Source organism: Phycodurus eques, chromosome 3 (genome assembly GCF_024500275.1).
Source record: "Phycodurus eques isolate BA_2022a chromosome 3, UOR_Pequ_1.1, whole genome shotgun sequence".
Classification (NCBI taxonomy): domain Eukaryota; kingdom Metazoa; phylum Chordata; class Actinopteri; order Syngnathiformes; family Syngnathidae; genus Phycodurus; species Phycodurus eques.
The window spans coordinates 1,525,896-1,548,005 of NC_084527.1; the positions used below are offsets into that span (position 1 = coordinate 1,525,896).

The 22,110-nt window shown below is 43.4% G+C and overlaps 1 protein-coding gene across 1 annotated transcript in view; it reads left to right on the forward strand.

Annotated features, from left to right (window-relative positions):
- Positions 1-22,110, forward strand: part of rimbp2b (RIMS binding protein 2b) — an 88,028-nt gene that overhangs the window by 16,751 nt on the left and 49,167 nt on the right.

A 22,110-nucleotide genomic window follows, 5' to 3' on the forward strand; every position in this document is an offset into this window, starting at 1 on the left:
TGCTTGGAAATTCTCTTGGGTTTCCTCGCCGTCTGTGCTTCAATATGAATGAGCAGAATCGATCGGACCCCGTTGTGACACTTGCAAAGCGGCGCGTGCGTATGCGCGTGCGTGTGCGTTTGTAGTCCTTCTCATGCCGTGATGATGTTTGCACGGTTTCATTGCTGGGACAAAATAAGTGTTGCCATCATGGAACTACTGTCATCACGTGAGGTTTAAGGTATGCTCATAGGAATGATTGTCCTCTGAAATGATGGAAACACAACTGTTTGTGGGTATGTGTGCATTTTTTTCCTTCCCAATTCTGTGTGTGTGGCAGAGACATTAACACTGACGATGACACCTCTATTGTTATTATACTTGTGTATTTTAACCTGTTTTAAATTTGGTTCTCAGCCCAATGAAGCCTTCGGGAATCAGAATCTTTATTTACCAAGTATGTCCAAAAAACACACAAGGAATTTGTCTCCGGTAATTGGAACCGCTCTCGTACGACAACAGACAGTCAATTGACAGAGAACACTTTTGTGACATGAAGACATTGAGAAAAACAGTCACTGAGCAATAAAGGCCTGCTAGTTATCCGGTAATGCCGGTACAATTGTTTTTTTTTTTTTTTTTTTTACAATTGTGCAAAAAGATGCAGAGTCCTCTAGCACTTAGAGCAGTTGGAATGACTAATCTCCCAATAGTCCGGTGCAATGCCCATTGTGCAAAGGGTGCCGAGACGTCAAGGAGTGGATGCGGTTTCAAGTGACTAGTAGCGCGATAATCTGGGACAATGTCGATGGTGCAAATGTTGCAGATACTCCTCAGTCAGTGTGCAAGTGGGGCAGAACACATTTTCTGCAAGACTTTGACAAGTGTCAAAGCTCCATGTTTGAAACCTTTTGCAGTGTAGCCATCCTGTGTTTCTTCATGTATGGCTGTGATATTAGCACCACTCACTGTGACGGGTGGCAAAAATGAGGTTTATTTATAAATTCCCCACCTGCTTGTTATATAACTAGTTGATGATTAGCTTGTCAACATTTCGTCAGGGCTCATCTGCATCTCTTTCAAATGTGAATCATAAGCCATGAAATGATTTAAAAACACCACTATGAACTAACCCACTTCACGACAGGCATTTGCTTTATTCTCTTCACGTACAGTATATTGCCATCGAAGGAACAGGCAACTTGATGGCTGAAGTGTGGATGCTTAGTAAGTACTTTGAGCTTCACTGCTACATCTTTGCCTTGCAGTTTAATATCAAAAGCTGACACGGATGTGGTGAAGAAGTGCAAAACACGGAGCCACCGGAAAAGTCGGAAAGTATATTCATAAAAACTATTTAAGAACTGCTAACTGGAACAGGTCAAATCGAAGCCAGGATACCGAACAGTTCACTTCACAACAAGAGGGTCAGACTTGGAAGATAGGAAATTTGTCTTGGGCCAAAGTGATGCAGTGTTCCGTAATCCACAGATAGCAGCTCAGCAAATGTTAAAGATTTCACTTAATCCACGGTTCACAGAGATCAGGAACAGGGAAAGTCACACAAACTTGATCTGGGAGAGCTCCCGATCTTGGACGGAAAGCAGAGTGGATTCACGGGGTTAAAATAGTGGCGTGTCACTGTGGCTAGAAGAATGCGATTGGCTGACAGATTCTGTCATGGCAGAAATGGCAGAGTGTGACAAAATCAATGTTTAAGCAGCACAGCACGGCGCCGTGGTCTGCCTGGTTATCTATGTGTGCCCTGCGATTGGCTGGTAACCAATCCAGGGTGCGCCAGCTCTTGCCCAAAGTCATATATAGCACTATTGAAAACCGATGGATGGAATATGTATGTTTCTTGGGCATAACCTCAGTGTAATCTGATTCGGTGCTCTGAGCAACCTGATTGGTTGACGAGAAATGCTGTGATCTGTGATCATGGCTGCATAGTTGCTTCTTGTCTTGTTCAATAGCCGAGGCCAAGCTGCACAGTTTGTTCTCGGACTGAAAAATGGTGATGACATGGTTCAAACGAAATGCATGGAATGATATTAACAGTTTTAACACACAAAAATATTGGTCTTTCAAGACTTTCTCAGTGAAGTAATGTCCTGGAGAAGCTACCCCCGTGCACCCGTGGTATTGCTGGGAACGTTTTGGATACCGTTTTTCATCTTGCTGTGCTTCATACTTGTTTACTTATTTATTTATTACATTTTTTTGCACTCCTCAGTCAGCGGGGACATGGACTACTCAGTACAGCAGAATTGAGGAGGGGGTGGATGGGTTGGAGGTGATGTTATTAGTTCCCTGAAGTGGAAAAACAGATGGTTATGGATCCTGAAAAACTGCCGTACTGTCTGTAATTACCAATATTGCATGGTCCTTCGTACTGGTGCACTGAGTGACGCGGTAATGAAAAACTGACAGAGCATGAAGCTCTTCAGCAAGCACCATTAGCCTGCAGCCCTGTTGTTCTATGATGGAGATGCAATCATCAAAATGGAGACAGCCTTGTAAAGGTCTCCTCCTACACAGCTGTCCGCACCCTGTACATTAAGTTCATCTGTTCTACTATATACTGTACGTATACCCCTGGTATCGCCTCAGTTGAAATGACTGAGAAAGCTTTGTGTCTAGTGTGAGCCTATATTAATACTTTCACATACTTCAAATACATATTATACTCGACGGAGAAATATTCTTTCAATTTCACGGCAAAACCTGGCAGAAAATATTTTCAAGATGCAGTAAACTTTTAGAAGATAAGTTGGCAGGCTGGAGTTGTTGAACACAAAGGGCTGTCTTTTTGTAAACGGCTCATATGCGGCGAAGCGCATATCCTGATTTTCGTGCAAGCGCGAGGCTCCCAGCTTGCCGCAGACTGGTCTGCCAATGCGGCAAGCTGGGAGTTTCGGCGCAACGAAGGTGTGTCCTTAGACGTGCGCCCGGGTGCAGCGACAATTTGGTGGTAGAAGGTCAGTCTAAACTTACGCCTGCTGCGACCACTGAGAACGGCGCAGTAGGTAGACCGCTGGTCTAACGCGATATTGGTGATTTTGATCGGGGCACAGGCAGACAGATCCGCAAGGTCCGCCGACATGCTGTATGTGGTGGACGTCAGATGTATTCCATTTGTAAATATTTGTACAGTGGGCATCAAACCTTCTGAATCATTGTAGAACTCAAGTTCATTGAACCCATTATAATTATTATTATCATTATCATCATCATTGTGAAAACTCTTTAAATAGTCCACATGGCTGGCACAGCTATGGGGGGCACACGAACGATACTTAGGTCCACGGACATATTTAGGTCGCCAGCGGTTCTAACCGGCTCATTCTGCATTGAATCCGGGTACCCGCCCAGGTTGTCTGTTGCCACACCGGCCTCATGTGAGACTGTCGTTGCGCCATATTTAAAGGGGATGAGAGGAGCCCCTTTGATTGGCGGGGAATGAAGTCGACTGTAAACACGCTCACCCGCCTCTGCGCAAATCACGAAAATAGAGCCCATGAGTATTTTTCCATCTTGATTTTGTAGTAAGAATAAGAACGAGAATAATGAGAATACTTACTGCAATAATGTGACAAGTGATGACTATTCTAGGCACCATATCCTCTTCTCTTCTCATCTGGCGCTTTCATTGAGGAAGTGTCCAATTAAGCCCTCGACCTCTGCAACGTCTCCCTGCAGCAGCCACGATGTCAAAGGGGCAAGACTTAAAACGGGATGTGAACAATTCCGCCCTGGTTAACTCCTACCCTCATAAGTATTCATGCGCTCGAGCAGGTCGTCGGTGCAGCCCGCAGGTTTACTTGGACCACACTTGCTTTGACGCTGGTGTGACTCATCACACAGAGACGCATTTTAGTGATCATCATAAATATGAAGCAGCCAGACAGGAAAAATGTGTCATTCGCAGACTAAACAGGGTCTAGACAGTGTCAGGACTTTAATGTTCTTTTGAACAAACACAACTTAAGTTAACTTAATCTCATCTATTCCATTGCACTCCACCATAATTGCCCAGATTAATAATTTATTCCAGTTTATTAATATTCGGAGACATAATGTGGAATACAATTTCACACAAGGATTTCTCATGTCTCTTTTTTACTGCGGTTTTACAGAGGTTTGCTTACACGACGAACAGCTGACACTGTTGATCATGTTCCACACTGTGCAGGTGTCCGTCCGTCATGCACGAATGGATTATTAAATGTACACTTGCAATATGTCTGATGTTATGGGGCAATTCCATTTCCTCATTTGGGCCATTATCCCATGTTTTTGCATGCACATTTTCTTGCTGTAAATCTTTCGATGTGGGAGGTCCTCCCGTGCTGGGGTCACAACCTCATGTTTACATCACTTGTAATGAAATTAAAGCCGTGTGCGCCCCCGCTACAGGCCTCCACCGATCCACTAATTTAATTCGCCCTCTTTATTGACGCTTAAATGCTGCTGACTGACCCAGGGACTCCCCACACGATTCACTCAGCTATCATGTTTTTTTTTTTTTTTTTTATGATCCAATTCATATCTGAGTCTTCCATACATGGTAATCGCTCGACTTGATGAATGTATAAGAAGCACCGCCGGCGTGACATTCCCTCAAATGTTATCACTACACTATACACTCATTTTCCCAAAGGCTAAATCACGTGATACGAGACTCAATTTCATTCCTGGAGTTTTTAAACAATTGTGCTGTTGAAACATGAATGTTGATCACCAACAATACAACCACAGACCTGTTATGTTAAAGACACTGCATTCTTGCTTGCACCACTTGTCTGGCCACTTTGAAGTGTTTCTCCATCCCGTCTGTCAACAATTGTTGGAAGGCCACAATCCTCAAAGGAGCTGCGTGATAGTCTGATACAATGCAACTCTATTGTTGTTGTGAGTTTTGACTGTTTAACTGTTGCAGGTCTTCGATCGATCCTTTAGTGATCTGGTCATTGTGCAATGTGCTAGTATTGATTCTGCCTCTCAATGCAGTGTCACGTCTGAATTCAAAAGCTGTACAATCTGGAATTTGGCCAAGATTGTCAGGAAAAAAGTCCCTCTAAACCTGCACAAAAACTTTGGGGTTGCTTTTGGAGTTCATCAGCAACTGAACTCACTTCAGTGAGCATCAAAGCATTAACTGTTGTGCTTAAGTTTGGTCTCGTTCCAGCTTATTTGTGACATGAGGAGGGGAGAAAAGAAGAATATACGGTGCCGTGAAAAAGGATTTGCCGCCTTCTCAAATATGTTTTGCTGTGCATTGTTTCCTCACTGTTTGTTTAATCATCAAGCAAAGGCAAATATCAGAAAAAGATAACCCAAGTAAACCATGCAGTTTTTAAATGGTGATTTTAGTCATTCAGGAAAAGTACATCTTCAAAGCTACCTGGCCCTGTGTGAAAAAAGAATGGCCCCTAAATCTAATAACTGGTCGGGCCACGCTCAGCAGCAACAACTGAAGTCAAATGTTTTCGAGAACTGCCAGTGAGTCTTTCACATCTCTGCTGAGATATTTTGGCCCACTTTTCCTTGCACAATTGTTTAACTCAGCAACACTGACATTCTTCTGGTAAAGAGCACAATTCATGGTTCCAGTCACAGCAAGTCGTCCAGGTCCTGAAGGAGTAAGCGGCCCCAGACCGTTACACTACAACCGCCATATTTGACTGTTCGTATGAAGTTCTTTTTCTGAACTGCTGTGTTACATTGGCGGCAGATGTAGCGGGAGACACACCTTCCAAAAAGTTAAACTTTCATCTAGAATACGCTCCCAAAAGTCTTGGAAGTCAGTCATATGTTATTTTGTATTACTTATTTATTTTTGCAAAAGCAAGACAAGCCTTTATGTTCTTTTTGCTCAGGAGTGGTTTTTGCTTTTTATTCTGATGTGACAATAAATGTTAAAAAACATAAGTGCAGATGAGGCAGCTCTGTGGCTCAATCACTTTCACATTGCACCTTTATCATTCACGTGAGGAATCTTCTATTGGTTCTGTTTTAATTTGACACTTCTTGACTTCTTAAACATGTGTGACCAACTTGTGTGATTAAGAATGTTAAAATATTACTTTAAAATTACTTTACAGTTGATAAAGTTTTATGAGATTGGCAGTTCAAAGATTTTAAAGTGATTCTTTGTCATTTTTTAAAGGTAATTCCCATTATCTCCTATGTTGAATCAGAGGCCGAGCGGCGTCCCGTGATGGATTGCGGTTGACCTCAAGAGATTCCAGTGTGCATCCAACAAAAGCACACAAAAACATTCACAATGATAAGCTGTGAGTGTCCACCAAAATTGGGAAGTTTGGGAGAAAAATGACGATAATGATGGAATCCGAGCAAAACACCTTGAAGGGACCTTCCGAGACGGATGAAAAGTCCAATGCAGCGTGACACGTTTAGCTATAAAAAAACAAAAAAAAACAAGGCCAACTAGAAATCTCAGAGAGGAGTGGCAGGGAATTAAAAGCATGAACAATGTTCCGCTCAAGGGCACAAGAAAACCCTCCCTCTGGGACCGAGCGGGCTGAAGCTCCCGAGTAGCTTACAATAAGGCTGAGACTGCCTCTTTTGTCAAACTTTGACATGATGCAATCAGAGGTCAGAACAACTAAGCACAGAAGTGGAACTCATCCTGACGAGCAACTTCACGTGGAAGTCTCAGCCTTGACGTGAGAGCTAAAGTTGCAATTAGCAGCTTTGTGTGATAAAAGCAAAGAAAGTAGATTCAAGTGGAGATTCAATTTAGTTACAAGAGTAAGAGTACTAATCACAAAAGCCTGGCTGGTTTCACTGTTTCTTTTTCTTTTCTTTTTTTTAGATCGCACAATGTGGGGATTTAAAGAGTCCTTTCGACTTTTCCTATTCGCTGTGGATCGGTTTTAGCGTGTTTTCTAAATGAAAGCCAAAGAATTCCGAAGTGGCCCTCGCATCCACCCATTTATCTGAATGCGGCCCTCGGAGCAAAAGTTTGGACACCCCTGGTCTGGAACGTACAGTATAATATTACGCTTGACTCAACGGCACGACATAAAAACTAGTAGCTGTCAGATTAGATTGATCAGCGGGGAGGTACGTCAGGTTCAGTTGCTTGATGGGTTGACCCCAGGATTGCGGAATCCCATCTTTTGACCCGCTTGAGTGCATGCTTGTTACAATGGGACAAAATCTTCGCCAAGTTTGGCAATCTGCAGCCACCGCACTGAGCTTCTTAACATTTCCATCCGCTACAGGCTCTCTTTGCTGCGTCGCACAATGAACGTGCCCTTTTAATAATGTAACCGGTTTTAACAAGATCGTAACACGTTCATCTGACTTTCATAAGCCTGTTAGCAACGTGACAAAATCTTATGGCGTTAGGAGATTCACGATGACGGTTCCTTCCTTGTCCATATTACAATGTATTCCATTTCGTCCAAGTTTGCGGCGGAGGGAAGGCCGAACTTGTTGCTCTGAAACGTGCTGTAGGTTGATCAAAAATGATGGGGAGGGGATTTAGATTGGTCTTCTGGTAACTGATAGTGCTTGGCTGAACACTCCCCTTCTCCACTGCCTCATCTATAATGCACGTGCCTCCAGTCCACACGCAGCCAGACCCTGAAAATCCGCTTCTCTAATCCATTTATGTCGGATGAGCTCTCATTGTTTTTAACACTCTGATGCAGACAGAGTGTGTTTCAGTTAAATTAGTCCGACTAACGGAGGGTCAGGCCAGCCGGTACTTTCAATGTATTGACTTATTTGATTGTGTGTGTGTGTGTGTGTGTATATCTATATATCTATATATCTATATCTATATCTATATATATAGTAGCAGGCATACATTGATTTTCGGACTGGGTGTTGGTATTTATAGACTCAGTCAGTGCATAAATATCGATTCATGCTCTCCTAGACGAATCGGATCGCCTGTATATACAATTTGGGTGTCTGCGCACTCATCCCCTGATGGAGATAAAGTGACAAAATCATTGAAATGACGTTACTTCATTAACAAATAAGAGCATTATTCCGTGCTTGTGTTTATTGACATAATGCAAGTGTCCTTCTGACCTAGCAAGGCCTTAAAGTCATTACACTGCACAAAGTAGTTGATATATTACGGTCAATGTCACGACAGTGGTATCGAGGTAGGAGCAGTTTAAAGAGATGGTTACCAAATGTACATACTGTACAATGGACACGCTAAAACGCAACACTCCTTCATTCGCGCAATTCAAAATTCGACCAATATTTTAGGGGAAAATAGGCCACAAAAGTCCCCCAGAATCGCAGTCACTGGTGACCTCCGTGTACTTCGTGTTTTTTAACTCCTTTTACTCTTGTATGATTGGTCACGTTGTTAAAATGCAAGTTAAAATGTGTGTGTCTTGTTAAAAAAAACGTTTTATTATGGCGACGGTTTGACAGATTGTTATTTTCATAATTGTCTGTGTCCCGGAATGCATTGCCAGGATCCGCTGTAATCGTACGTGTACAGTAGAGTACTGTGTGTAGTATCGGAATAAAATAGACTGTCTCTATCTGATGTCCTGAGATGCACCGTCCGCTACCACAAACATAATCTTTTAAATAAAATGGCCTGGAGTACAGCAATTCATCCACTGAGGCCCAACAGTGCCCTTCGATTCGATCAATAAACCACCGAGACCCTCTTCATTCTAATTATAGTAACGGGAACACGCACTTTTGATGGCAACAAAACAATGTTGATTGTAGACTCAGAGCTTGCCAGTTTTCTTCACGACAACGACAACTATGCACAGTCTTAATTTTGGAAATGATTGACTTCAATAGTAAAGCTAAAATCACACACACACACACGCATGTATTCACACAAATCAGCATCTTTCTCTAGCGCTGCAGTTTTTTGGTGTATTTTGTATGTCATGTGGCCCCCTCCCTTCAAATCTATAGTTTTGCCCATTTACATAATGATTTGATCGAGTCACCAGCTTTGTTTTCAAAGCTTTGTCTTTGCGCTCAGCGTCGTAACCTGCATTTGTTTGCGCGCTGGCCGTCGGCGGCTGACGGCGATTCTCATCACGGCGACAGAGGAGCCGAGCGATGAGCTCACCGCTCACGCATCCAGCACGTTCCCAATTCACTTGCTCGAAACGTTGCTTTCTGTTCACGTTTTCTTCAGTGCTATCTCTTTTTTTTTTCTCCTTCTGAGCTCGTTGTTACCTTTTCACTCAACCCTCTCGTGATTTGCCCCTTTTCAAATGTGAGATGTGGGCTGAGTCTCGCTGCTGAGATTATTTTTTATGCCGTTCACCAGGGGAAGCTTTTCTTTCTGGGTCATTTGCTTAGATCGCATCTCTCCTCTTCACTATTTTTAAATAAGCGCAGCTATTTTAAGCCAGTGAAATTAGTGCCACCTCAGAATCCCCTCTCTATCAACGTCCGGAATGTGCCAGCGCTAACTAAATCACTGGACAACAACAACATACCCCTTTTCGGGTTTTTCTTTTCCTTACAATATTTTACTGTGAAAAAAAAAAAAATAGTAATTGCATTGTTTCCAGAGACACTTCATGATGGTTTGCAGGTGGGCTGGTGCCTAGCCCAGCTGACTTTGGGCGAGTGGCTGTGTACACCCTGGACTCTAGTTGCCAACCGTTCAGTGGAAGGTAGGCCTAAGAAGATGATTAGGGCCCCAGCACGGACGTGTGAGGAACAACTTGAACATGTTTTTTTTCTGTTCATAGGGTTCATACGAATTGACTTTCCGACGCTGCATATCAGCTCCAGTCTTTCATTGTGCATTATTGGGAGAGCGCCGCTTGGCGTGCCGTAATTGAATCGGCAGGCTCGGGTAGCGTCGTGGACTGGGCATCGGGTCTCGGGCATCGGGTTGCACGCCGTTAGTGCGGTCTGTGAGCTTCGTCTCAATGTGGCCACGTCGACTCCCGCCAGGACAAACCTCTCAAGACCCGCCCGTTGTTCTTGTCCGGAGATGAGGGAACTCGCCTTTCAGTCTCGCACCGTCTCTGTGTGGGAAAAGGTAACCCAGAAACCGCTTGGGGGCTTGTGATATTATTGCTCGGGTTAGTTCAATGTCGACCGATTTCTTAAAAAGACATTCTTCGGTAAGATGTATTTTGTGCTTTCTCTGCATTCCGCTAAATGTCTTTGGAAATTTCTTGAAACGAGCATCGTTCATTTGAAGTGCACTTTTCTGGTGCCAGGTTAAGTAAGGAAGCAAGAAATACAAAATAACAATCTGTTGAATGATGCTGAGCGTACAAATGCTGTATGGAGCGGGCTGGTGTGCGTCAGGCTACGCTGTGTTTTGCTGGCTGTGACAGGTGCAATGGTGGCAAGTGGCTGCCTTGTGCCGGCCGAAGAATGTATGTGGAGGGCAAACAGGAAGGAGGGGCGACAGCAGAAGACGCACGCATCTGTAAAGTTGGCCTCCGATTCATCAAGATAGTTTCAAGTTACTGTGCTTTTCACTAGTAGTACTGGTGCGACGGCAATCAGAGTTGGGCGAAGAAATGATTAAGAATTGTGTCCTTTGTGTGGAATTAATGTGTTGTTTTCTTGAGTTTTGACGCAGATGAGGCAAAATGGAACTGGAGTAAAAATGCTTTAACGTGCATGACATGCCAATACTTGCTGCTGCCACTTGGGGAAGAAAAGCTACTTGCATGCGCACCCATTATAACTACTAGTGATACTGACTCTTTTTCTTAAACAGGGAGGCAAAGTAGTAGTGCAGGTGTCTCGAAAAGGTATTTCTTTTCAAAAACAACAAAGGCAAACGAGGAACATGGAACACTACACACTAAATTAACATACCTAAAAGTAATAAAGAAACACATGGAAACAAAACTCTCATCGCTAAGAACCGAGACGGGACTAAGGAACCGCGGGACATAACGACAATGCACCAACGCAGACTGAAAGAAAGGAAGGAGGGACCGAAATAAAAGCAAACTGACGAGACAACAAGGCACACCTGGACAAGACGCGAGTGGCTGGAGGGAACAGATCGGTCGATACAAGGGACAGGGCTGACGAGAACAGGTGGAAATGAAAGCGACACATGAACGTTGACCAAACATAAACAAAAAACATGAAACAAAAACTAAATCTAATCAAGACAAAGTCAACAAAAAGGCGGAATATGTTAACCGATTGGATGTGGTGCATCACGAGAGCTGCGACCGCCATCGAAGTGGATCAGCGTGTGGATAAATGACTGCTTTTGCAAGGGGGAAACGGGCACCGTGTCTTTGACGATGTTCACGATGTCCTGCCGCGTTCCTTTCTCGTCATACGCAAAACGATGCGACATAATCCCGCTCATGTTGTCTATTTCTGACTGGGAGTTTTCCCTTCCGTGCTACTCGCTTTGGTTTCAACAGTCTTTAAACATCCTTTTGCAGCAGGCTGTTTGTTGCTGTTTGTTGTCTGACTCTGCAAACCCAAACCAATTCTAAACAAAACGGTTCTTCTTGAGTAAACTTGCTCCTCTCTGTTCGCTGCCATGTCGTTAGTGAAGAAGAGTGCACGTCAGCAGGCTACCAGAAGTCGAAGCTCTTTTTTTTTTTTTTTAAATCAAGGTGACCCCCCAAAAATTATATATCGATGAATCGATTCCCCAACCTTAGTTGTAATTACTCCATTACAACACATTGCTGGAGAAGTGTTCTAAAACTCCGTAACTTAGCCAGCACAAATGCTACATTAGCCCCGAGGTCCACCAGTTAATAAGTAATTTTCTTTGTGACATACATGCGCATGCCTAAACTCAACACTTCATGACCGCTAGCTGTTTTTAGCAATGTGCTAAGATCTTCTAAGAATGACAGTCTGTCAAAATGCCGAGCCTCGTTGGAATGGCCTCCTCGACCTGAGTACAACCCACAAAGAAAGCATATAGCATATTTAGCATAGCATATTTCTCAACATAGCTCCGCGACCTTTTCATTTCGTTTGCTACTCAGGGAACCCTTCTCCAAATGGCTGACATCCATCTATCCATCCATCCATCCATCCATCCATCCGTCCATTTTCTGTCACACTTCTCTCATGGAGACCGCTTCTCTCCTCCCTCTGACTTCCTGTCATGAACCTGCTCAAACCAGAAAACTCCAACAACAATATCGTGTTGAATCAAAGTTCGGAGTTGGAATACTAACCTCCCTTTGGGATACATAACGAATCAATGTGTCCAATCTACCCGGGGCGCACTTCGTCGACAGCCGTCCCTGGTCCACCCGACAATGGACGTTACTGGTGGGAGTCAGTACAGCAAAGTTCCTAGAGGCGACTCGCCCAGCAAATACACAACAACAGGACTACAAAACACCATCCACATTTAAACCGGTCGTCTTCGCCGTCGCAGAGGCCCAGCTGACAAGTCCTACAAACGAGTCCTTTAATAAATGAATCACAGCTCTGCAAAAAATGCTCCTGCCAAGGGGGTGGACTACATAAATCCTGCATACATACTCCAGAGAAGGGACAAGTCGGCAATGGTCACCAAACATTGATATTATTCCCATAAATAAATAAATCACGTTACCACTGATAATTCATTGTTAACATGTTTCACAAATGTGTCAATGTCAATAGACCAAGAATCACATGAGAATCGGCGTTAAGTCAGCACTCCAACAACCTGCAATACAGCAACACTGTCACGCTGCATCCTCCTGGGCGTCCTGAGAAATCAGGTTACGTCCACAAATCAGAGTCAAATCAGATCCGCTCGTCATCATGTACACAGTCGCAAAGGTCAGTTCGTCAACAGTCTGTGTCGACCGTACCCACTTGTCCGTCACACTGCCCTCGGTGGTCATAAACATATGCGACGACAACGTCATCTCAGATGACCCCGCAAAGTGCATAGGAGACCTTCTCCACCTGAATGAATTTGACCCAGTGGTGCTTCAATCACGCCAGAACTAAAGGTTGGAATTCCGAATACAGGGCCAAGGCACGAGAGTACTTCATTTGACCTCAGGCTCCCAACATCTTGGCCTGCTATATTTGATATGGGATATGGGATATGGCTAACTCTTGCATGTGATCGCATCCCTGTCATGGTCTGTGTTTTGGTTTGGGTTGTGTTTAGTTTTGTTCCATGTTTGTCGTGTGCTCATTACGTTGTTGTGTCCACCTGTTCTCGTCTACTTTGTGCCGACCAATCAGCTCCCTCCAGCCGCTCGTGTCTCGTCCAGGTGTTCCTCGTTGTCTCGTCTATCTGTTTGTATTTAGTTCCCTGGTTTCTTTCAGTTCTTGTCGGTTCATTGTCGTTGTCACAGGTCTTTGCCACGTCATAGTCGCCAGTTGTCTTTATCATTGCGGTATGTCATTGTCAGGTGTCCTTTTCCCTTTCTATTCCACGTCTTACTCACAGGTCCTAGTTTGTTTCCAGTTTTAGATATTCGAGTGTTTCTTTGTTACTTTGATTTGATTGGTATCTGTTGTGGGACTTTGTTCAGTTTTCCCTTTTTGAAGAGGAAATATTATTATTTTGAGACTCCCGCACTCCTGCCTTGTCTCCCTGCTTCCCTGCAATTGGGTCCACCATGTTCTTGCCTTGCGTTACTCGCCCTCGCCCTAACCACGTACGTGACAATCCCCACAATCACTGACTGGCAAATGATAATAATGGCAAATGCATTCACACTTTATTTGAAGAAAATGCAAATGACAGGTTGGATGAACACTCGGTTTACCCTTTCAATTAAAAATATCCGCCAATGGGCCCGAATTTCCAAGAGGTTGACGTGTCAAAGTTACCGTGACTTTTTTAAATGCCATAACAACTTGACTGAAATAGCACAAATGCAACATTATTCACAAGAAGAGCAGCAGAATCGGTTATGTGCGTGGTTTGTTCATCCATGTATTTATTCTTGAGGATTCTAGAGGCGTTTGATGTGATTTTTTTTATTCCACAAAGATGGCGGCCACTTGTCACATTGCTCCTGTTTTCAATGTTTATCTAAACTGTTATGAAGCTATTTCATCTTTGAGTTGTTTGTGTTCACTTGAAAATGGTGTTAAAGATAATTGAAAGATATCGCTATTCTCTTTTTTTCCCCCCTTCCTTTTTTTCTTTTTTTAAACCACTAACAAGCCCCTTGTACTCTTGTAACATCTGTTAATACTTAACTAGAGTGTGAGATGACCCATTTGTCCAGGAATGACCTGGAAAAATTCTGACCTCAATATTCTGTGTGTGATGGTTCGTCAATTCAAGGAGGCGTCTATTGTTTGTAATCGTACTTGTGTGTTTGAAGCTGCATATTTAGCGCTTGGGAGGTTTGCAATGTAATCCCGCGCAGCGGTTCCAGTGATCTAAACGAACGGCGAGTCTTGCCTCGGTGTCGTCTGAGGCCACAGCTGTTCACGTTCGGCTTGGGCGCTCTTGCCTTTTGCTATTCCTTGAACCGTGCGCACTGGTATCTTTAATTAAAGGCTACACCACACCGCGCAGAATCAAATACATTTTCATTTACTTTTTACCCATTTCCAATATGTTCTCACATTGTTTTGATCCTTCTGCTTCTGTTTCTGATTACAATTAGTTGGTGATGTTTGATAGCTTTAAATCTCATTTTGGGAAATGAAACAATTTCTAGCTGTAAAGTTGAGTTTCCTCCAAACAACAATACATACAGTAAATAGGGTGACATCTTCCAGTCCAGTTCCCCCCCCAAAAAAAGAGAAAAATGAAGAGGAGTGCAACACAGTTTAATGCTAAATGCTAACATTTGCAGAGTGCAGTGTTTCAAGCGCGGAGTTAAAACTATGTGCTGGACCGCACCATTGGTTAGTACTCTAACCTGCACGCAAGGCAGCGAAATGGACAGGAATGGACTATTTACGCGCATAAAATGCATTTTGCTGTGAACATTCTGCAATGAAATACAAGTTCAATCGGCACTGATGTCTTTGATATTTGCATTTATTATGTTGTTCTAATTTGTCCTTCTGTGCGCTTAAATATATTTCATTGCGTTGTTAACATTGCAAAGCAATTGCAGAGAGACATTTATTATTCAAATATAAGGCATTGGCCCCACACAGTCATGCCTGATGCCACAATCGTGCTTTCTGCTCGGAGCAGTTGTGCTGTTACGTAACACTTGACTACATGCAGTATATTTACACTAGCGAGGTGTCCTTGTTCTGCTGTGTTGTTTCGTTTTTTTTGGTTGGTTTTTTTTCCTATTCTGTGGTGGAATTGAACCATAATGACATATTTAAAGGCAGTGTGTAAAGTCAATTTGTGCTGCATTGCTGCCATAAGGCCCCACTTAAAGAATGCCTCTCCCTTTTTTTTCCCGGTGTGCGCTGATGATGACTCACACTCCAGCACACCCTGCAGAAATCTCCTCTTTCGCACAGAGGAGAAAGTGAAAGAGGGGAAGAGATGCATTATTTGATGTTGCTCCCAAAGACATAATATCTGTTTATGTCTCCTACTCTACCTGTTGTGTATGTGCCTCTGTGCTTGGTTACATAAATACTCATCAGTATTCCCAAAATGCCTTTTTTTTCCTTTTTTTTTTATGCATTGCTAAGCCCTTGAGCATGTTATTTTGCATTGGGTCTCAAATTCTCTCTTGAAGAAAGGTGGCTCTCTCTTGTGTGCGGGCGTTTGCAATTACAGGTCATTTTTTTTGTTGCGTATCAGATTAGAAGACATTTAGAAAACATCGCACCCGCCAATAAATTGGTGCCATTTATATGTTTTCTTGAGCCGTCTCTGCAGGCCGCCCGCCATTCAGCCAGCTAACGTTGTGTGACATTTGCAGCGACGCCGAAGTCCGGCCTGCACGCGCCGCTACTGTGCCGGAGGTCCGCCGCCGCTGCCGTCAGCCTTTCGCTTCTCTAGAAATAGAAAAAGAGCAAAGAGCCCGAGCGTGATTAATGGCCATGTATGTGTAGCAGCAAACACAACAGGCCTGCCCGCCGCCATCTCCCATCACACGGACCCGCGGGCCAAGCATTGCATAACAGAGCTGCAAAGTTGCTCATGCACATTCTTAATTGCTTTAATTCATTAAGTGTGTGTGTGTGTGGGTGTGGGTGCAGCTGTGAGGCCTGTGAGGCGAGGTATACACACACACACGCACGCACGCATGGCAGGATTTCAAATGGTGGCTCTTCTTCTTATAGCTCGGCTGTCTACAAAGTGATGCTTGATCTTTCTGCCTCGTGCCAGTCTGGATTTGACTGGCATTCACATTTTTTCCTCATCTTTTAAGAACAAGCTATTTTTAGCACGCTGTGTCAAAACACGGCTGCGTCATCCTGTGCATGCATGTGCACATTGAAATGATTTTGCTTCCCCACTAGACCGGCTTCAGCCACATGTGCTTCAGCCCCGTTTGCGTTACTTCTTACCGAACGCATGCAGGACCGTTACGCAACAGGGCCACCGGGCCAGAATGGCGGCCAGTTACCGATCGCTCTCCCGTTCATCTCCCCTCCCCCCTTCTTCATCTTCTTCTCTTTCGCCCTGATCCCTTCTTCATACCGTTTTAAAGCAGAAAGCGTGGCGCTGGGATTTGTGTGCATAGCAAATCGCTGCAGTCATGTTTCAGGCAGTCAGTAAGTGCGTGTGCGTGTGTTGCCGTCGGCATGCAGTGTGGTTCTCTGTGTTTGCTGGAGTGTGAAAGCAGGTCAGTGGAGGCCAGCGCAAGAAGAGAGGACGATCTGCCCTTAGTTGTCACTCGCGCTCCACTGCGACTCGAAGATTGTATTGGATGCGCCACGTGATCTTGCATTTTCGGCAGGTTCCGAACAGGCTTTGATGTGCCTCAGCTGATAATGTTCAAGTGTGACAATGCGATCATCGAAATATTTTTCACCATAAATTCACAAGCACTGAGGCATAAGAAAAGAAAGGGTTTACTTGACTACCAGCTTCCACGACCCAAGATGTTTCTGTTTTTATGTATTGTGAGTCGGTGTACATCATGTAAGTACAGGAAAAAGCAGCGGCGCTGTTTTGCTGTTCAATAGTTTGCCATTTTGAAGAACCAGCATTGCCTTAGCTCAGTATATCTTGCCGATTGTGAATACTACAGTGGGACCTCGATGGAAGGGGCGATAATAATAGGGGCGATATACCAACTGTCCGTTACATTGAAGCAGGTTTTTTATTTAAAAACATTTTTTTTTAGGCCATATGCACCCATATTACGGTACAGTACACAATTATTGTTTTGTCGCTTTTTTTCATGGCCTAAAACTCCTAGTACAAATTAATATTAAAAAAAGAAAGCTTGACAATGTCTGAAAGTTTCACTTTTGATCAAAACTCACCCCACCGGTGTGCTTGGTCATGGTGACATTACTGACATACACTACCACTACGACTTGTGTTTTGTTTTCCTCAGCGTTAACGTCACAGCCATGCCACTCTCTCTCTCTCTCTCTCTCTCTGCACAGTGCTCTACGTACGCAGTGCTCATTATGAATAACAATCATGACATGGCCACCACGTCAATGTCCCACATTAAACGTGGCCACCGCGTGGGCACGAGAGGCACATCTTTTGGAATTGGATCTACTTTTTTTTGTATATCTGTGACCCGGAAGTACATCAGTCCCATTCGCTGCCTGCACTGCGCTACAGCGTCAGTAAACAACAGCGGCCAAATTCTGGAAGTAACAGACTTTGGCAACGGCAGTTTAAGTGCCAAATGGAAACTATTTTTGTCCACATTGATCAGTCCCGAAGGTCCGTTTTATCCGATATCCGTTACATCGGGGTCCGTTTTATCAAGGTTCCGCTGTACTTGGATGAGATTGCTTTCTTGGTTTCCTCTGTAACAGAATATAGCATGAGAGCAAGATATTAAGGCATTTGGTTACATTATTTTTGGATGATCTCTAACTGTGCTCAGCGAGAAGCATTGATCATCTGATGCGGTTAGCTCAAACATCAACCAGCCTTAAAAATGTCACCAAAATGCGCATTTTGACTTGAATAATTAATGACAGGATAATTAGGCAAATCTTCACAGCACTGTTTGCAATTTTCTTGCATCTTTTTTTTTTTTTTGAAAACGCGTTTGCCTTAGGTGTTGTGAGCAGCGCATCGTCAGACCCTGGCTTTCGCCCAAAAACAGCTGAGATGGAATCCCGCTCACTCGTGACCTTCATGAGGACACGTGCCATAGAAAATGGATCGACAAAATGTCTGGAGTATTTTTATTCTGCGCTTGGCAAGTATCTGTTGGCAGTGGCTGTTCCGGGATTGTATGTACACTATATCTGTGTAGAGTATTTGTGCAGAACCAGTACAATAGCATACGTTGTCACATTCATTACTGCAGCAAATGAGATACGAAATAATTGCAAAGTTGAAGGCCAAGCAAGGCCCAAATTATTTCACGACTTGCGCTGTGCATTATTTGCCTGAAAACAGACAGTTAGTCCTTTTCTTCTTGTATGACAACAAAGAAAGAGACCGCAAGAGAAGTCATTGCTAAAAAGTGATTCAAACATGATTATACGACCTTGACTTCATTTTCACCACAAGCTAATCTCTTAATGCGAGAACGATGACGTCCCACATCAAATTGCAGAATGATACGTCGCACATTTTTGGTGTAATCCTGGTCACAGACAAACCGGGTGGTTCAAAAAATATCCTTCTTGGCACTTTCTAGGTCATAAATGCTTTCTTAGCAGCATATACGAAGTCGTTTCCAGTACATTTAAATACAAGATACCTAGGCTTAACTGTATCTGTGGTGGAAAAATGTCCGTTGTAAATAAGCATTTTTTTTCTGTGATGTGTTTAATTAGTTGTTTATCTACGACTGGTATAGTTCGGGTTTTATTGCCTCATGGAACAAGACGCTGAAGTGCCCATGGCACTTGTTTGTGCGCACTCCCTGAGTGCATGTAAAAGAACGAGGCACACCATTTGATCTTCATCTCAAGTAGTAGGCTGATTAAGATCCTTCTTAACACGTTCACTGCCATTGACGGCTTTATAAGTCAAATATCCATGTTAACTGGGAAGGTTGGCAGTGAATGAGTTAATTGAAAGACTCCAAACTGTTAGTGATGTTCCCCCACCATTAAAAAAAGCAACAGTTTAGCTCCTCTGGTGTGTCTCTTCTCCTCCTTTGAAGCCTGGCACGTTGTTGTTGCATCTTCTTTGATGAGAGGACAGCTGCTGTTTGCATCCTCCAATGTGGCGGAATGCCTCTCTGCTGTCACACGTGTGGAGGGATCAGACGCCACAGTATTTGCACTGTGCAGGTGTTGGCACGCAGGGGCATTTCTAGACACCCCCCCCGACCTCCCCAAGCATGTTTTTTTCCCAAAAATGAGATCAGCAGCACGGTGAATTACAAAATACGCAAGTCGATCCTCTAATACAAGTGGAAAAGAAACTTTGAAGCAGAGAAATGCTTAATTTTGTCCTGTGTTACAACAAACAGCTAATTACAACAAAAGCATTCAGCGTAATGGTGTGCTATACTTCTAATAAATAGTTTTGGGTTTTTTTCTATGGCTGTCCATCAAAATATATCTTTACATGAAACCGGTCCGTGGCACAAAGCTGTACTGTAAAATATCAGTGACATGATCCGATTAATCGACTTTGACTCGACTTTCATCACTTGAAAGCCGACTACAAAAAATCTTTAGTTGTTCACACCTAGCGTACGCAAACCTTCATGAAAAAAATATCATCCTCTCGCGTTCAACTGCTTGTTCCTGTGGGGTTAGGGTTTTTTTTAGCCACTTTAGTTTTTTAGCCGTTTTCTTAAACCACTTTAGTTTCGAGCGTACCCGATTCCCATTGACCTCATGGCTCGTCGATAGATAGCAGGATTCAACTGAATGTGTATGAGCATAGCAGAATCGCCTGCGATTGCATCGGGAAACTTTCTGCACAGTAAGAGAGCAGATGGTGATGATAATAAATGGAGGAGCAATTTAAATCTAAAGTCTACAAGGCATCGGTGCTTCAACCCCTCCACTGTTTACCCTGTTCAGGATCACGGTGGAGCTGGGACCTTTCCAGAGAGTGAGAGTACAGGGTGCACCTTGACGAGTCACCTCTCAATCAAGTGCTGATTGATCGCGCCAACCGACAGGAGCGCAAATAGCCAAAATCCTCGGATAGTTGACACACATTATAATTGTATGGAATTTATTTGATGTATTTATTTTTATTTTAACCCCACACATTCTTGAATAGGAGGGCACAAACTGCCGTTAAGCGTTTTGGGGCTTTGTTCCCTCCCATAACAAAAACAAAAATGAAAAAAGAAAGTGAGAATACTGTTGTTGTTTTTTCTAGACAACATAAATTTTCAGTGTGTTTTAAAAAAAAGAATTGGGTGTAGATGTCCTCTAATCCACAGGGTCGAAGTTTACAGCACATAAAGGCTCAAATATATGCATGCAGCCCACTAATGTTCTTTAGCAAGATTGACCGTGACCAGAAGCTTTTTGGAGCCATCAAAATGTTTTTGGCACAATTTAGTCTGGATATTTGATCACTCTTTTCCTGGTAGAATTGGTAGAGTTCATTTTAACGTTGTTTTCCCGGCGCAGAAGGTCGGTCAAGGTTTGGCATGGGGGAAGGCCGTTGCAGAAGCTTCATGTTAGCTTCATCCATTCCAAAGCCAGTTTTGTTTTTTTAATCTCATTTCTAATGATGTGTTGGAGCGCACAGTTTTGTTGAAGTTTCAGCAGTCTTGCTTTTGGTGAATTTGAAAAATTTGGAAGTAGTTTCATGATTCCATCATTCCATCCCCTTGAGCGTGATGCTGCCGCCGCCATCGTGCTTGACAGTTGGTGCGGTCTTTTAACCTTTTGAAAGTGTCACCTTGACTCTTGTGCACAAATTCTTGTCAGTTGTTACAAAAGGTTTTTTGAATTGAAGAGTTTGTATTATTACATCGACCAGCCTTCTGAAGTCTTTTTAACATTTTGTAGATGTTTTTTAAAAGTGGAAGAAAGCCAGACAAGCACAGGGACAACCAGCAAATCCACACAGAAATGTGAAATCTGACATTTGAACCCAGATCCCAAACGGTTTCTTTTTGCTTAGGACTCACAATATCTATTTTAACACAACAAAAGCAAATCATTACAACAATTGACTTGCTGAAGACTCAAATTGGACAGAAAAGGCCCCAGAAATGAGTCAAGTGATTGACACGCGGTGGTTATTTTTCTGCTGTTAATCAGCCTGCATGTGCAGACATCAAAAGTCCTCGGCACGTGTGAGCGATGCCTGCGAATATATTGACGTTGGTGAAGCAGCAACTTTCTACTCCACACTATGGATATGATAATGCTAGATTGGCTGACTCCCAAACAAACAAGCCACTTCCTGAAAACTCTTGCGTGCGATATGACAACCCGTGACATTCGCTGAAGTAAAGCGGCAAAGCTCTGTGATTGTGTTGTCACTTTTTTTTGTTTTTGTTTTTTATATATCGACTGTAGTACAGTGAAACACCTAAAGTGAAATAAACGCAATGTCATAGAAATCATTTGTATGTTTTACAGCGGTCGAGGCCTTTCGACACTCACGATTGCCAAGAAAGTGTGAAAGATGTGTGGTGTGATCACCTTTGGAATATGCCGTCATTTCAATCAAGACTGAGTTTTTATATTTCTTAACTCTTAATTTTAACAGGGCGTCACCTTATTTTCACTTTATTTGATTACAGTCAGTTGTTGTGCAACAGTTTGACCCTGGAATGGATTATCGCTGTTTCCATATCATTGTATAGGAAGAACAGTTTTTGACTCAGAGGGCAACGTACTCCAGAGAGAAATGAGAAATCGGAAGTCGCACTGCTTTTATTACGGCAGTGATGTTGGCACCTGAAGTGACCTGTCGTGGAGCGGCCTGGGAATTGGAAGCAGTAGTCCGTGTCATCCCGGATGGAAAGTCAAGGGATCTCTTTTCTGTCGTGATTGTGCCAAACTTCCCGTGGGGCGTAAGCTTTCCTCTTTATCTCCCCCTTAGGCACCACCTGCCTCCCCTTATGCGACGATAGTGTAGGATTTATTTTCCCACACTTGAACTGTGTAATTGTGGCTCGTCATGATCACTTCACGCAGACGTTTCCTCTTGGTGAATTCTCTACT